We start from the raw sequence: 18,271 nt of genomic DNA on the forward strand, positions 1-18,271 counted from the left end.
CCACTATTCTTAGATATATTTTTCTTTAAGCATAAAGTCAACATCATTAAGTGTGATATTGAATATTAGATTGAGTAGATTTTGTTATGGGGGAAAATACATAGGCAGTATAAAATATTCAATATATAGATGTTATTTTAAAAGACTGTAGTTTTTATCTTACAAAAATAATGGAAAATTATAATCTCAGATTAGATATCCTGACTGGACACTGCCCAGTGTAAGTGTGTTTCTAGTAAATTGGCAACTACCAAGATGGTTACTCACCTTTTCTATTCATGGAATACAATACGGGCCATTAAGACTCTGTGGTTGACAAGCATTGTTTTCTTCTTACACACTACTACATCCAGTTTTGTGCTACCTGTCATTATCAGGCTTTAGAAGCTTAACCTGATGTGTGCTGTTTGAAATGTTAAAATGGCCATTATGTTACAAAATGATGCGTCATAGTTCTTTTGTGTTTTACATTTTTATTATATTTTTTCAGTTACCATTTAGTCCCCTTATACCCCTTCCCCATCCCCACAATCACCACACTGTTGTCCATGTCAATGAGCCCTTTTTCCTTTTTGCTCAATCCCTCCACCCCCTCCCCTGCCACCTTAGCTGTCAACCTGCTCTCTACCTATGAGTCTGTCTCTGTTTTGCTCATTAGTTCAGTTTGTTCATTAGACTCCACATATGAGTGAAATCACATGGTATTCATCTTCAACTGACTGGTTTATTCACTTAGTGTAATGTTCTCCGTGTCCACCCATTCTGTCACTAAAGTTAAAATTTTCCTTTTAAATGGAAAGCTTTTTTTAAAATATGGCTCCACCTCCACCTGGACCAGGATCTGGTTTGCCTTTGAGGGGACTATATTTGTGATCACTCATTTGTCATTCATCTCTCAGGAGTTCTTGTCACAAATCAGAATAGCAAAGGCCTGAATTTCCTCTGATATATCTTCTGTGCACAGAGCAGCTTTGTTCAAAGAACCAGGAGTTTTCATAGACTTTTTCTTTTTACATAGTAGGCTGACTGACAGAGGTCCCCAGAATATGGAGCTAAGATGAGTCTGTCTCTGTTCAGAAAATGTGCTGGAACCTGAAATCCTAAGAGCTCCTGGAATCTTGCATCCAATCCTTGAATAAATGCACTTAAATCCTCTCAATTCTACCTCCGTATCTCAGAACCCATCTGCTTATCTCCATCCCCACTGCTACCGCCCCAGTTCTGGTCACTAATATCTGCCTACATCACTGCCAAAGCCTCCTATCATTGCCTTGGCTTCAGCCTCACCTCCCAGAAGTCTGTTGTCTATATTTCAGTGTTGCTGAAAAGCAAATACTTCCACTGCTTTCTTTTGCCACCGGGATGAAATCCAAACCCCTCAACATGGTATGCATTTTACCCCTCTCTACCTTTAGCTCTTCCTCTCATGTTTTTGACTTCTTTGTATTTCCTGGCATTACCTGATCCTAACGCTTTGCCTGTGCTGCCCTTGACCTGCAACGCTGTTCTCCTCTGCTCTCCTCCCAACTCTTCCATGACCTTCCCTTTCTCCTCCCCGACAAACCATCTTACCTGCTTAATTGAGCTCATCAATTTACTATAAACCTTGATGTCATTCTGGAAATCTTCTCTTAACTCCCCAAAATGAGTTAGCTACTATGCTTATAGGCTCCCATAAGACTTACCAGTGTGTGCATAATGGCTTATTTATTTGTTACCTTCCCAATTAGACCATCAGCTCCTTGAAGGCAAGCACCATGTGCTATTCATTATCCCATCCTCAGCATGTATGATCTTGCCTGACATATAGGTATTTGTTTTATATTTGCTAAATGAATATTTTCTTTTTCCCATTTACCTCTTACTCCTCGTTTTGTTTGCATATTTCATTGGCCCCTGCACATTAGGGTTTCTCTCCTGCATGCTACCTTGTGATTGCCACCATCCAACCTGGTGTTTAGTTTTCCCTATTTTGACCTTGGAAGTTCTCTCTTGGATGTCTTTTATACCAGTCCTCTGGCCATCTCTGTTTTTATTGCTTTGGAAAACTACCCCTACTGTGACATTGTCCGCCCAGCTGATGTCCCTCCTGAGCCTGCATCTGTAAGGGGGTGGGAGGATGGGAATAGATACTGCGTTTCCAATTATCTGTAACTGTAGTAGCTCTATGTAAAAGTAAAAAAGGTTGGCTTTCTTTTTGACAGCTAGAGAACTACTTTGGAGCCTCTAACTGTCATCTGGATTCATCACAACGCAGTCATGTTTTCCTTACTTGGTGACTAAGAGTGGTGCCTCTGCTAAAACAGTCTTGTCTCGGCTCCTCTCAGCCTATCCGCTATGAACCTCGAGTCTCTAATTAGCTGCTTCCTCTAAGACCTAAGCTATCTCTTCTTCACCGGAGTCTGCTCTCTGCAAGTCTTAGCAAGATTCAGGAAGAAATACCCTAATTCTTGCCTCCTCAACAGATTCTATCTTCTTTTTCCCTTTTTCCAAGTTTTAACACAAAGGATAAAGGCAAAAATACTCCCTCTAAACCTTTTCAAACCTCTGAGATTCTCCTCCAAAGAGAAGAAAGGGACTAAATTAGTTTCTCGGTTGTTTTTTCCTCTTCTCTGCCTCTTATTATGTGTTTTGTCCTCCTCAAGAGTGAACTTTATTTAATTTTTCATATACCTATCAGCCATTTGTATGTTTTCTTATAAGAACTGTCTATTCAAGTCCTTTGCCCATTTTTAAATTAGATTGTTTGTGTCTGTTCTTTTTTTTCCTACTGAGTTGAAGGAGTTCCTTATATATTTTGGATAATAATTTCTCTTTTTTAAATTTAATTCCTATTCAAGTACAGTTTTCTTATCAGACATAGAGTTGCAATTATTTTCTCCCATTTTATAGGCTGCCTTCTCATGCTGCTGTTTCCTTTGCTGTGTGGAAATTTTTTAGTTTGATGTAATCTCACTTGTCTATTTTTGCTTTTGTTATCTGTGTGTTTGGTATCATATCCTGATGATCACTGCCAAGACCTATGTCATTTTCTTCTAGGAGTTTTTAATTTCAGGTCTCACACTCAAGTTTTTAATCCATTTTGATTTTTGTGAATTCTCAAAAAATAAAAATAGAAATGCCACATTATCCAGCAATCCTACTTCTGCGTATTTATCAAAAATGACTTAGATCAGGATGTGGAAGAGATACTTCCATTCCTGTGTTCATTGCTGTGTTATTCACAACAGCCCAGATGTAGAAACAAACCTAAAAGTTCATTGGTGGATAAATGGATAAAGAGAAGATGGATGCTGCCCACCTTGGAGATGTCCCAGCATTCAGGAGGGAGATAAGGAAGAGCAGGAAATTAAAACCTTATTTGAAGGGATAATGGGGAAGGCTTCCCTAATTTGGTGACAGAGTAGATGTGCAGGTCAGAGAGGCATGGCGAGCCCTGGGCGGACTGCACCCAGAGATGACCACACCGGGACATATTATAAATAAGGTGTGGGGGTTGAAGATAAAGAGAGCATCTGGGAAGCAGTGAGAGAAAGGCAGAGTTGTGGACAAGGGAGTTCCCATAGGACTATCTGCTGATTGCTCAAAGGAGGCTTTGCAGGCAAGAAGGGACTTGTGGGAGGGATTCACAGTGATGAAAGGCAGGGACCTACAAACAAGATTGCTCTGTCTCATGAGGATATCATTTGGAGTTGAGGGGCAGAGGGTGCTTCCCAGACAAGGTAGAGCTAGGGGAGTCCAGCATCACCAATCCCTTATTGTGTGAAATGTTAGAGTCTTGTTCGGGAGGAAGAAGATCAAGAGTACGAACATCAGAATGGCAACAGAATGGTGGTGGCTTACAGCCATCAACAACTGAATCAAAAAAGCAAAGGCAAAAACAGATTGGACAAACAACTAGAGCAGGAACAAAGTCATAGATATAGAAATTGTTTGGGCAGTTGTCAGCTGGCGAGGAAAGGGGGAGAATAGGGGTAGGGAGTGTAGGGATTTGGAGACATGGTTGGGTGGGTGCAGGGTGGACAGGAAGGTGTTGGGGGCGGTGTGGGAGGTGAAGTGGGGGCAGTGGGCATGGATTGGGACAACTGTGGTAGCATGGTCCATGAATTATGCTTTAAAAAAAGGAAGAAAATGTGGTCTGTACATACAGTGGAATGTTATTCAGCCTTAAAAAAGGAAATCCCTCATATACAACAACAGGGATGAAATCTGACAGCATTATGCTAAGTGAAATAAGCCAGTCACGAAAGGACAAATACTGCATGATTCCCTTGTATAAAGTATGTAATGGAGACCAACAGAAACAGGGAATAGAAGGGTGGTTGACAAGGGCTGGAAAGAGAGGGAAACGAGGAGGTGCTATGGACTGGGCATAAAGGTTCGGTCGTGCAGGGTGAATACGCTCTGGAGACCGACTGTGCAGCACTGGGCCGCCTGTTAGCAATTCCATGGTGTGCACATAAAAATTAGTTAGAAGGGTAGATCTCACCTTACCTGTGCTAACCACAATAAAAAAGGGGGGGACTTAGTCCATTGTGATGTTGGCTTCTTGCTGAGACAGGTAGTCTTAGCAATTTAAAGCATTTTATAAACTTCTACAAGCCCCTGCTTAAGAGACTTTCAATGATTTTTTTTCCCGTTGAAAGCTAAACAGCTCAAACAGCAACTAATCTTGTAACAGCGTCACTTCTGTACACCCCCTCAGAGAGATCCCCAAATACACATATAATATTTATATATTTATATAAAATATATATTTGTACATTTATATAAATAGATATTATATATAATATCTATTTATAATATATTTATAATATATATATTTGGGGATCTCTCGCACATATATACACATACACACACATAGATATATGTTCAGTTCTAAACATATAATGAATGAGTTCACTAGTGTCTGAAGATTGCTGTAGAAGAGAACTCTCTAGGTGATCTCCAAATGACTTTATTTTCAGAGACAAACTGAAATAGGCTTATAATACGACTTTGGGTCCCGCCATACCCATGCAGCGCTGTGTGAAATGGCCCAGAGCAAACTCAATGAACTTTTTCACAGTAGTAGTTCCACTAGTTTGCAAAGTAACGGGTGTGACACCGGTGGAAACGACTTGGCTGGACCAAAGCAACCTCGTGGTTAGGAGGGAGGAAATGGCCAGAAACAGGGAGCGGTGCTTGTCCAGTAGCAAAAACGCAATCCATACACATAACCTGAACGTTTCACTTGTATATTTAAAATAAACAGGTGGAATTAATTTGAATAATGTCTTTTCTTCAACCAAATACATCTAAAACGTTTTCATTTCAACATGTCATCACTGATATAGTATAAACTAAAGACCTTTCTTTGATACCACATCTCTGGAATTCTGAGTGTATTTCACACTTAGAGCCTGTGTCGGCTCTGACTAGACACATCGAGTGGTCAAAAGCCACATGCGGCTCCCGGCTCTCCCACTGGACAGCACGAATCCAGAGCCTAAAGGCAGCGGCTGTCCCAGAGTGGCTGTAAGACGCAGACTGAGGATCAGGTGCCCCCACTAGGTCCCTTGCCACGACACTCATCAAATCTCCCTGATTTAGATGCCCACTGTGGGGAAAATCAGTAACTCTTGGCATTCTTAAAATGAGTGAGGTTAAGTTGCTCTCACTTCAGAGAATGGGAACCTAAGGGACAGATTAAGTTTATGCGTGAATGAATTAGACATTTGTGTTTCTTGCTCTCTCGGGTTTGTGGTGTAACTTGTTGCACTTACCTCACTGAGTGGTTTGCATTGTGAAATGGGAAAATTTATGCAAAGACAAAGNTGGGGAAAATCAGTAACTCTTGGCATTCTTAAAATGAATGAGGTTAAGTTGCGCTCACTTCAGAGAATGGGAACCTAGGGACAGATTAAGTTTATGCGTGAATGAATTAGACATTTGTGTTTCTTGCTCTCTCGGGTTTGTGGTGTAACTTGTTGCACTTACCTCACTGAGTGGTTTGCATTGTGAAATGGGAAAATTTATGCAAAGACAAAGTACAATACATGATACTTTGAAGGAGCTCAATACCTTCCCCTTTCTTCAGTTAATTCACCATCAAAACAGGCCAAGGCCATAGGTTTTATCTCTTTTAAGATTAATGAACTTTCACAAAAGGGTGTCTGAAGATTTCAGGGTGTGATCACCAGAGTCAATAAGTGAGAAAATATAAACGAACAAATGCCACTCATTTTCACTAAAGGATGACTAAATCGTATGACATTCTGAGATTCTATAATATCCACACCATTTATGAAAACCAGCACTCAGAATTGGAAACATATGGATACTAAACAGTTTGTTAAGCGTAGATACATACACTGGTCTATTCATTCATAAATAGATTAAACAAAAATTCTGGAAAATATATTTCTAGTGTTTAAATTGTTTTAAAAGTGAGAAAAGCATGCTAAACACAGGAAACACCAAGTATTGCGTTCTTTTTTTCCACTATTTGTTGAGACACATGCTGATTTTGTTGTTGTTTAGGTCAAGCTTGACTGGGCCCCTGCCACGTTGTCGGCAAGGTTCAGGCCTGACGAGTAGGAAATGACGCTAGAGGCAGAGGCTAGGAAGAGAGTTCACGTCAGTGATGTCGACCATACACGTAAGGAGCTGGGTGGAAGAAGGCAATTATTCATGATTATGGAGGAAATAGCTGATGGAAATATCACATGGAAAGAAAAGGGTAAGGACTTAGGGGAAAAGATTCAGATCTTTGTATAATATTGTATAGCAATGAAATCCAGGTAACTGTTGCCTAAAGACAGGTTACAGCTAGAATACAGCTATAATTACTGTAACAAAGACTTGAAATAGCAGTAATATAAACAATATAAAAATCTACTTTTCTCTTATGGAACTACTAAAGAGTAAGCAGCCCAGAGCAGACATGATGGCTCATCAGTGCCAGAAATCTGTATCCTTCTGGCTAGCTCATAGCAGTACCACAATTAGACCAGGGCAAGAATGGCCCTTGGCCTTGGCCTTGTCTTTGAGAATCCTACTCTGGCCCTTGTTGAGATGTGCACCCTGTCCACAAATCAGAGTCTCTAGGACCAAAGAGCTGTGCCTACCTGGATCCTCTGTTCTCTCCCTTGTGGTGTAGACCATGTGCTGGGAGCTCAGGATCCAGAATGCCCTGCTCAAATGGCCCCAAACTTGATTCTAGAGATAGACTCTCCAGTGCAGTCTGTGCTGCTGATCTGTACTCCCACAGGCTCAAGGCAGGAGGTAGCCAAATGGCAGCTGTTAGTGGGAAACTAGGTGTGACCTGGGATGTATACACCTGGCATGAAATCCATTCTAATGCACAGTAGAACCACAGGTGGGTGGCAGCAGTCATAGGTCAAGATAAAATGGCTATTTGTTTCTGACCTCACCACATTACCTGCCAAAATGCAAGGATTCCATACCCAAACTTGACACACAGGGTCATTTAATGGTATACTTGTCAAGCTAGGAGCTTAGAACATATTCTATTTAATAGTTTTTAGGGTGATGCATATCTTCTGAATATAGATGCCCACAGTATTTTGTTCTCCATCTGAATGCTAATCCCAGCCCTTGCAAAGGTAGTGGTGAGCCTGCTATGACGCTGTAAATCCAACATAGGACTGACACTACATGGACCGCAATTGCTTCTTTAGCTTCACCTATTTCATCTGTGTTTCAGCCAGCAGGAGAGCAAAAGGAGAGGAGAGGAGATAACTCTTTCTTTAGGAGACAATCTAGGGGGGAAAACCCAACACATATTACTTCTGCTCATCTGTCTTTGGCCAGAAGTTTTGGACATGTTGACTTTTACTGGGCATATCATGCTCATAGCTAAAAGTTCTATAACTGAGGGAGAAGGGGAGAAAGGCTACTGGGGACAAGCAGAAGCCTAACACATTTCTCCCATTCCCAAGTTAGTTAATTCTCAAGTCCCATTCAGTTATAGAGTCAACCTCAAGTCCAGAGTCTTGGGGTAATACGTGGTCCTCTCCATTAGGTTAGTGTAGCTTGTTGTGGTCCAGGGATCTGACAACTAAAATGATTTGCCTCTTCCCCCACACCCAAACTCAGCTGAAAATGGAGTGGAGGGATATGAGATCCACATTTTAAATGCTTGGTCAGAACAGGGGAAGATGGGTAACCCTAGAGCAGTCACTGCCTTGTTAGCAATCACCAAATCTTGCTGAGGTGGATATTGAAAAAAACTTCCAGTCTGGCTACTTGGTTATACCTTAATTAGTTTATTTTAAAGCCTCTGAGTCTTCTCTTTGAGGAAATGTCTTCTTCACTAAGCTGGAAGTTCCCTGGCTTTGCCCTTGGAACATTCCCCTTACCCATCACGCTCAGGTAACTGCAGGTATGCACTGGAACATTGCTGTTCATGGGAGAGGTACTCCTGGGTTGCTCTGTAGGCTAAGCTGACACAGACTTTTTCAGGCTATGTGTGTGGCTTCTCTAGCAATTCATATCCCTCAAAATCTCAGTAGGCTTGTCACCTTTTGGCTTCACGCAGGTTTCATAAATAAGTAGCCCCAAATACTCTCTTGTCGGACACTGTACGTCTCAGAATCTTTTAAAAAAATTATTAACTGGAATTGTGCCTTTACCCATTCTTCCCATGTTATTAGTGACTTCCTTGAAGCCGCCCAAAAGAACAGAGTTGACTGGGAGACTATGACATCAATCCAGTCATTGTGGGCTGCAGTCCCTGCCTTACATGCATGTGCTTGAGGGAAGCCTGGTAGGGACACAGTTTTGGGTCCTACACAATCTCTACCTTTAGAGCCATGTCTTAGCCCTGTTTTAGTTTTGGATACGGAAGTAATTAACTTTTTCAATAGTGCACAATTCTAAATTATTAGTCACATTATCTCTTTAGGTGGAAGGCTACACATAGGGAAAAATTTTCTTAAATTTATGTGATCATTTCAACCTATGGTCACAAATGTTCTAGTTTTAGCTTGAGTTCCTCTTTTTTCTAGGTCTTTGCTAAAAGTCTCCATGGATAGCCTATATACACCAGCACTATGAGTTTTTCAACAACTTTCTAGACTCACAGGCCATGTTGATGGGTGTTTTGTCTTCTAAGGCATCAGAGGTATCCATTTTCATATACGTATTTCCAAAAAATAGCAAGTCACCAACTGTCTAGTTTCTTAATATGTGTTTCTTCTTCCACCTGCTGCTCAACTCATGAGGCAGTGCCACACATATTATGGTGACCCAAATTCTAGTATCAAATTCTAAATTAACGAGTTATTGTAGTAGACTTCTAAAATAAGAATAGTTTAAACAAGACAGGTTGTTTGCATGACAGCCCAGGTAAAAGCAGCCAGAGCAGCTCAGGCAGCTCTGACAGTTTCCACTCTGCGGTTCAAGATGACCTTTTGGCTCCAGTCATCGGAATCTTGTTCTGGCCACTGGGAAGGGGAACTGAAGGGGAGAATGCACACTTCTTTGTCTGAAAAGCATGACTCGGGAGGTTTGCATCACTTATATTCAGATCACATTAGCCAGAATGTACTGATATGATCATACCTCACTAAGGTCTTTTTCGGGGCAGTCATACTCCCAGTTAAAAATGTTGGTATCATGGAAAAAAAGGAGTGAATAAATATCAGGAGAAGACTAGTAATACCTGCCAGAATGAACAACCATGGGTATATATAGAGGGGAGCTGTAAGGAAGAGAGCACTGCCATTCATCTGCTTTACAGACATCGGTGACTTTCATATTCACCAAGGGGCTAACTATTCCCTCCTTTCCCAGGACGAATTTAAATGATGCTTATGGACTTCAAAGTGGCAGAGTGTTTTTGAAGAACTTGTTTTATTTGGCAGAAACCATTGGCCTACAGGAATGATCAGCATGTATTTCTTAGTCTTGAAGAATATTGGAAATTATAGGAGTCCAAAGAATGTCTCCCGAGTAAGCATGTGTTTATTTAATCTTCCTTCTAGACTTGCCTTCAGGAGAAGCTCTCTTCTCATCTTTCCATGCTGCAGTGGGCTTTCCCTGAATCCACACAGGAAGAGCAGAGCATCTACAGCTAGATTCAAGGTTCCTTGACGGCAGTCAGAACTGCAGTAGCAATTTCCCCCCAGGCATGTACTACTAGGACCTAACAAGGACAAGGGGCGTCCCAGCTCCTCTTCAGGCCACATCAGATTTTTCACATTGCAGGTTAAATGGTAGTGTTCAAGGTCTTTATTAACTTCACTATGAATAAACCCAAGTCCGACTACGGACTCAATTTTAACACAAGGTAGTGGTAAGCACACAATCCTTGGGTCGGACAGACTGTGTTTCAGACTGGGCTCTGAGACAGATGTGTCTTAGCCATTTTCTCACATGGGGAGGGGGGGACATAGCTTCTCTTCCCTCTTAAACTTTCACATTTATAATCTCATCTTCAACTATTAGGTTTATATATACACATATACACATATATTCACACATTGTGTATATAGAGAGGGCGTACACCCTTCTCTTTCACTATACCCTGCATATAATAAGTATTTATTAAATATTTGGCATTTATTCAAATGAATTTACTAATGTGCAGATTTCAATAAGTCAGTCTTAAAATTTCCTATTAATATGTTAACATATTAGTACATAAATATTAATGACATTAATAGCCATATCCCAGGCATCATTACAAGCATGTCATACATTATCTCATTTATTCTTTTTTTTATTAAATCCGTAGGTATTTTTTTTAAAGATTTTATTTATTTATTTATCTTTAGAGGGGAAGGAGAGGGAGAGAAACATCAATGTATGGTTGTCTTTTGTGCCTCCCCTGCTGGGAGTTGGCCTGCAGGGAAACAGCCTGCAACCCAGGCATGTGCCCTGACTGAGAATCGAACCGCGATCATCTGGTTCACAGGCCCGTGCTCAATCCACTGAGCTACACCAGCCAGGGCTTCATTTATTCTTCAAAATTGCATGTGTTGGTAGCTTTTATCTCTACTTTAAAAGTATGCACTGGGGCTCAGGGAGGTCAACTGACTGACACAGAAGCGTATGGCGAGTAACTGGGAGATGCAATAAGAGAACTCAGGTCAGTTGGCTCCAAAATCTAGTATTTTAACCAAAATGTATACCAGAAAAAGGTTTGTATGAAAACGGAAAAATGGCTACACAATAGCAGTATTTACACCAGTGACACTGTCTCAGCACTTGACCCTCTAGGCCAGCCTGAAGGTGGATCTCTGTGGCCTTGCTCTCGTGGACAGAGCAGGCATGTAGAACAAAATTCTCCCGCAGTGAGAAATGACAGTCAAAACTGCCAAATACACCTTGCTACTATTTTTGGTTTTGCATTTTATTTTCACTTTTGTTCTGATCTAAAGTGAGGGAACAAAAAGAGGAAAAAACGATTCAAAGAAAGATAGTTCTACTACCCAGCATTCTTTTATCCCCAGTGCCAGTCCTCCCAAGGAAATGCTTTCCAGCCCATCTTTCTGTGACTAACATATGCGCAGATGTGGTCAGGCATCAGAAGGATCCAATGCTCAGGAGAGAGCCCGAGAACAGTAAAAAGGCAGTGACAGCGTCTCCATAGACCAACGGAAATTGGCAGTTAACATTTTTAGCTGCAATGTAAGAAGGCTATTATAAAAATAGCATTAGACCCTTTGGAGCAAGCATTTGTAGTAGTTTAAAATATTCAGAAATGGTAGCCTGGATAGAGTCCGCGATGAGACAGTGTTTTAGTTTCCTGTTGCTGTGTAACAAATTGCCAGAAACGCGGCTGCCCAGACAATACACACTCATTATCTCACAGCTCCAACAGGCCTCACAGCTGGGCTCTCTTCTCCCTGTCTCTCCGACTGCCCTCCAGGTATGGCCCCAAGTGGCGGTCTCATCTGGGCCTCAGCTCCTCTCCCAAGCTCCCGTAGTTTTTTGGTAGAATTCAATTCTTTTGTCATTGTAGCATCGAGGCCCTCAGTTTCCAGAGGCCATTCACATAAAAGTCTTAAAAAATGTGAACTACCTTACAGGGACAGAAAGCACATCAGTGATTCCCCAGGGAAGAAAAAGCTGGACCACAAAGGGGTGAGAAAACATTTCGAACATCCTGGATTTGTTCATTATCTTGACTGTGGTGATGGCTTCACAGGTGTACACTAATGGTGAAATTCATCAAACCGTATACTTTCAATAGGTGCAGTGTATTATATGTCAATTACAGTACGTGTAACGTGAGGATGACCAGCAACCTGCACTGGTGTCTTCTCGTGGAGAAGAACTGAGACACCCCTAGCTTGTTGCAGTGGAACAGACTCACCATGAGAAAGACCTTTCCCCAGCCAAGTCTTTCATGCTTGCACTGCATTAGGCACTGTGGATATACACACTATCTTACAAAATTGTCACAGTAACTACAATGCTGTAACTTGGAGTGGTTCAAGTTACGGTGCCATAAAATGAGTGCTTTGAGATACAACACACAAAAGCCGTTTGGCCCCAGTAGAGACCAGCCATGTTCTAAGAGATGCCACCCACAGCAGGGGCCTCTGACCTCTGACCTGTGGAGTGCTGCCAGAGCAGTGACAGTCAAGGGACACCACACACACCTAGGATGTAACCACATCAGTCAATGTGCTGGGGACCAGGCGATATAGTGTGTCCAGCACATCTTTCTCTTTTCAGGATGTATTTTCCTTACCAACCTACAGTATTGTTAGAAAATACAATATAGTAATGAATTATTTTCTCATAAACAAATGTAGGTACATAGACTTTTGCACACACCCCCTGGCTTACACATGGTCCCCTAGAAAATAGTTCTTACACTGCCAGACACTGGGACACAGTTGTCCACTTTTGTCATTGTATTTTGAATACTGGTTTGCGTGTTTGACCATTTTCAGTATGTTGAACTCCTAGAAAATGGGGGCCATTTCTTATTTAGGTGTTATCTTCTGATCACTTTATAAATATTTGTTGAATGCATTGATTCCTTGAGGTTCAGCTACTTGAGGCTCAATTTGTTACCAGTTATAAATATTTAAGAGCAAATCAAAACACTTCGCCCAGAGAGTCTTCCCAACGAATATTGAATGACTGCTACAACATTTTAGTTGCCTAAATGCATGGTACTTACTTTGTAATGTAAAATATATTTTTCATGCATTAATTTTGTGAATAAGCCACACACACACACGTACGTACATGCACACACACTCTAACTAGAACTGGGCAGTATAATAAAGCCAGTGAAGTATCCAGTAGTGCATATGGGGTGAGCAAAGGTAGTTTCACAGTTGTGAGTACAGAAATACAGCTTATTCTTGTATTGTTATTTATGAATTACTGCATTATGTTCCATACAAACAACTGTAAACCTTCTTTTGCCCCACCCTGTGTGTAATAAGACAGTAGTACATCTTTAATATGTTGATGTTCTGGGGCTGTGGTCACAGCTCCTGTCTGAGGATAAAGAAGTATTAACCACCCAGCACCTCTGTCCTTATGAAGACAGTCAGCAAGAACTTATGCTGGATCTTTCTAGTCTGGCTATAACATTTCTTTAAGCTGGTACTTCTACCTTCTTGATATCATGACAACATGGCCCTCACTTCAAGATGACATAAGAAGGACAGAGAAGGAAGACAGAGGATATATTTTTTTTTTAATTTCCGCTTATTGGTGACAAACTTAATGGCTTAAAACGTAAACTTATCACCTCACAGTTACCTGAGTACAGGGTAGCTGAGTCTCGAAGGCTGAAACCAAGGTGTCATCTAGACTGTCCTCATCTGGACGGCCAACTAGGAAAATATTTGTTTTCAAGCCTCCTCAGAAAGTTTGCAAAGTTTGTTTCTATGTGGTTGTAGCATTGAGGTCCCCATTGCCTTGCTTACTGTTCTTCCAGAAGCACGTGTGGCTGCTAGAGGCCATTCGGAGGCGCTTACCATGGGGCCCCTCCCACTGACCCGCTCACACTTACAACAGCTCTGTCTTCAGAAAGGCACCACACAGATCCTTTTAAGCACTAACCTCATCCAGGTGTCTCCCTCTTGCAGAATTTGAAGTCAACTAATTAAAAACTGAACTCCTAATGTAACTTATCCTTCACATTCACAGGTTTTCCCATTTAAAGGGTGGGCATTACAAAAGGGTCAGGAATCTTAGGGGCCATCCGTTAACTTTGTCTATGATAAAGAATATTATGGGAGGTGTCTTTGAAGCTCTAGAAGTGCAGCGAAAGCCTTGTCTGAGATGGGAGGACACGAATCTCATTTTCACTGCTGTCCCCCCTGGGTGAAGTCCTTGGACAAGAGCAGAGCATGGTAGGGGATTTCCCGAGAGGGTGTGATGCAAGATCCCTGAAGTTTGTGGGTATATATAAAAATCACTCTTGGTGCCAGCACATTTTCTGCAAAGGCAGATTTGATGGAACATTTGGCAGCACAGAGGCAATAAGAGATGGTGGTGTGGTTTGTGTTAGAAGAGGCTAGCTAGAGTCACCCCATTTTTAGTTCCCCAAGTCTCCTGGGGAGGGGAGGGAGATGTCCCACTCTGAGGGCCATTGGAGCATGGACTTCTCTAGAGAGATTAAATGGACACAAGGCTGCCCCTCCTTGAGGGCCCTCAGCAGCTGAGGAGGCTGAGAGCTGAAACCTTTCCCAAGAGAGCCATGCCCAGAATCTCCATGGAGACAGTTATATCAGAAGAGCTTATAGAATCCGACCTGAGCCTGACTGGGATCTTGGTTTCCTCCCCACAGCCAGCAAGGGAGCACTTATCCCCAAAGATCTCTATCTCTCCCATTTCCCTCCTCGGCTCTCAAATTGGAGGAACTGAGCTTTGAACTAGAAAAGGAAAGGAAGTAACCAGAATCAGACCATTCCTTCTCCCCATTCCAAATCTTCCAAGTCACAAACCCAGCTCACTGGACAGAGGGAGGAAGTATGGGTAGGAAGGGGAGCAGATGGGATTTCAACCAATATGAGATGAGAGACTCAAAGAGACCTGGACTCTAGAGAAAGACATGGCCCGTGTCCAAGATGTCCTTAGGAAGTAAGGAAGTAACTGTTTACAGAGCATGACTGAAAACAGTGACTGGATAAAAATTAAAATCTTTCATGTTTATAACCTACATTGAGGCTACTCCATAAAACAATTACACATATATTTAACCCCACCCCCAGCTTCCAATTTTTTGAAGTTCAAAGCAAAGAAATGGTTTCCTCATGGCTTCCAATTATTCAGAAAACAAATGATACCACTAATTTACATAGTAGAGTGGATTAGATCTGGACTTGTTTCCCCAGAGCAGGTTCTGAGGGGGAAGGCTCTGGTGAACTCAGCGTGCAAGGGATACTTGCAGGCTGGTGAAGAAAGGATGCCGCTAAAATCGCTAACTAGGGGAAACCCTGGAAGAGCATTTCTGGGCGGAAAGAAGACAGTTTGAAACATTTGCCTACTGTTCGCAGGACATTAAAATGAAGTCCTAACATTTGTTTCTGAACACAGCTTTTATCTCAGATTATTCTTAGCATGTTAAAATAGTGTGACGATACATCTGAAAATACAAAAGTATTTCACAAGCACTCAAAGAAGTCAAGAAACCATGGCAACACAGCAGATTTTGTACATCTCCCTCTAAAATAAGGTGACCCATTATGAGGTGAGAAAAAGTGGTCCTTAGGATTCCCAATCATCTGAATATAATTGTAATGACTGTAAATAGTGTCTATAAAACTTCATGATAAAAGATAAATCTACTAATTTTTACTCTTGCATTGCTGGTCCAACTGTCACTCACTCTACTTTGAACTCTCATGGTATATGGTAAACTTAGTACATACATTTGTGTGCCTATGTGTATTGTATGTAAGTCATCATGGCATATTAATCATAGGATAAACCTTTAGGAAGATTTATCTTCAACTTTTGCAAGCAGTAATAAGGTCAAATTAGCATAAGAAGATCGCTTCCAATTTAACAACAAGCAGTATCGCTGTGACAGTAAACATCACACCCATATGTTGGAGATAACCATGTGTGCCAACAGGAGGGACAGTAGGCTACCAAGAACGGCAGTAGTTTTGCTGGTCTGGCACATGGATAACCAGGACAACAAACCGAGCATTCGAATGCTAAAATAACTTTTAATACATAGCTTCTTTGAAATCAAATTTTCTAAAACATCTTGGTTTTAAGATAGTTTTATATAAAATTTCTATTTTTTACAATAAATACTTTGAATGTTTGCAACCATTACTTCAAGTAGAACCAGTTGCTAGGAAGTCCTCTGTGTTATGTATTTCACGGAGGTGGGACAACATTGAAGGTGAGTGTGGTGAAAAGACCAGCCACTCCTGAATGAACGGCGGGCGCTGGAGGACTCCTTGGCAGCACAGTTGAGATTAAATGGCATGCATTATGCATAATTTTTAAATGGGATTAACAGTATCATAAGGTTTATTTTTTGATATTGTATTTATGCATTTATTTTTAGAGGGTGGGGAAGGGAGAAAGAGAAACACCAATGTAAGAGAGAAACCTTGATTGGTTGCCTCTGACCTGGGACCAAACCCACAATCCAGGCATGTGCCCTGACCGGGGATCAAACCGGTGACCTTTCACTTTCTGGGACAATGCCCAACCAACTGATTCAGGGCCAGATTTATTCTTTTTCAAGTGCAGATATACATTTTTATAAGAGATTTTTCTGTCTTAGACTATTTTAGGATATGGATTTTCCCCTCTATTTTGGATAATTGAGAAATTGTGAAAAGCTTATGTTATATATAAACACACACACACACACACACATATATATATATACTTACATACATTTGTACAAACGTACTTATGGATTTAAATACTTGCCTATGCAAGAGATACTTTTGGAGAGTAAGAGACTAGTAGAAGTGGTTGCCTCTGGGATTAGAATAGCGTGACTGGGGACAAGGCGGGAGGGTGTCCTAGCTTGGTTTCTCCCCAAAGCAGACATGAGTTAAGATCTTGAGTACAGGTAATTCACGAGAGGTGATGGCAGTGAGCACAAGGACAGGAGTGGAGATAGAGAGACAGGAAGAGGAGAGAGCCAAAGAATACAATAATGAGCATATTTCCACTGTGGACAAATAAGGCTCAGTCCCACTGGGAACTCTTGCAGAAATTATCTGAAACGCACTTCAGATGTTTCTCTCTGGAGGAAAGAAGAGGAAGGCTGGGCTATTTTCCCATCCATTTAGCCAGCCTCCACATCCCATGACTGAGCATTGCCCCAGGAGTGTCCACTTCCCCACACTTTCTGCTCAGAAAAGAAGAGAGACTGGGGTGTTTGTGGTGGAAGCTGTTATCATTGCCCCAGAGCTTCTTTAGGGTGTCGGGAGGCTGGGGAGAATGTGTCTCCATTGTATCCGGCTCCCCTGGCTCTGAGCTTGTGCTCCCTTTGTCCTACACTGCTCACTTCATATTGAAGTCTTGCTTCCCATCCTAGCTCCTGTATTTCCCCCACGCCTGCTACACAAGGAAACAGATTCAGAATAAATAATAAACAGAAACCTTTATTAAAGGTTCAGAATAACCTTTAATATCCTGGAAAACCTTCAACGACGTCAAGTTGATTATTAGCATCTTTGTTCTCACAAAGCCTTTAGTAATCTCTCCCCCGGTCCTTGCCTGGACGCTCACTGGACGTTGTTCACCATAGTTTCCCACCATGCATTAGGTTAGCCTTCTCAGGCTCTTCTCTAAAATCCTTTTCTTTGCCCACTCACTGTTCTGAGGATCACAGACCCCTAAAAGTTCTGGTGCATGTGGAGTAGTTTGATGCTATGCTTTGCTTCCAGCTGTTTCCAGACACTCACATTCTGCAGCAAATGTGAGTTACAATGTAATTTTCTTAACAAGGGCAGTTCTCTCCTAAGAACTTTAGTTTTCACTGTTTAGATAACAATTAAAAAATGTTTTACCCTCCTACATATGTAAGGGTTGGGAACCACCCTGCCTGGTGCCAGGAGCTGTAACCTGCCCCCCGCCCCTACCATGGCTAAGGCTGAGGAGCGACCTTTGGACCATAAGCCACTAAGGAGACAAAGCTCATCTCCCTGGCAGGAGCACCGCCTCTGCTCCTTTTACTTCACCCTGCCTGGCCCCCAATGCTTGATCAGTTAGCCAGGGACGGGTAAGATTCCTCAAGGGAGGAGTGACCTAAGACAGGCATAATCACAGGGAGCTCCCAAGGAAGGACTTGGGGGGCTATAGCAAAAGG

The sequence above is a fragment of the Sturnira hondurensis genome, unplaced genomic scaffold (genome assembly GCF_014824575.4).
Source record: "Sturnira hondurensis isolate 20B ecotype Veracruz unplaced genomic scaffold, ASM1482457v3 Scaffold0006496, whole genome shotgun sequence".
Lineage (NCBI taxonomy): Eukaryota > Metazoa > Chordata > Mammalia > Chiroptera > Phyllostomidae > Sturnira > Sturnira hondurensis.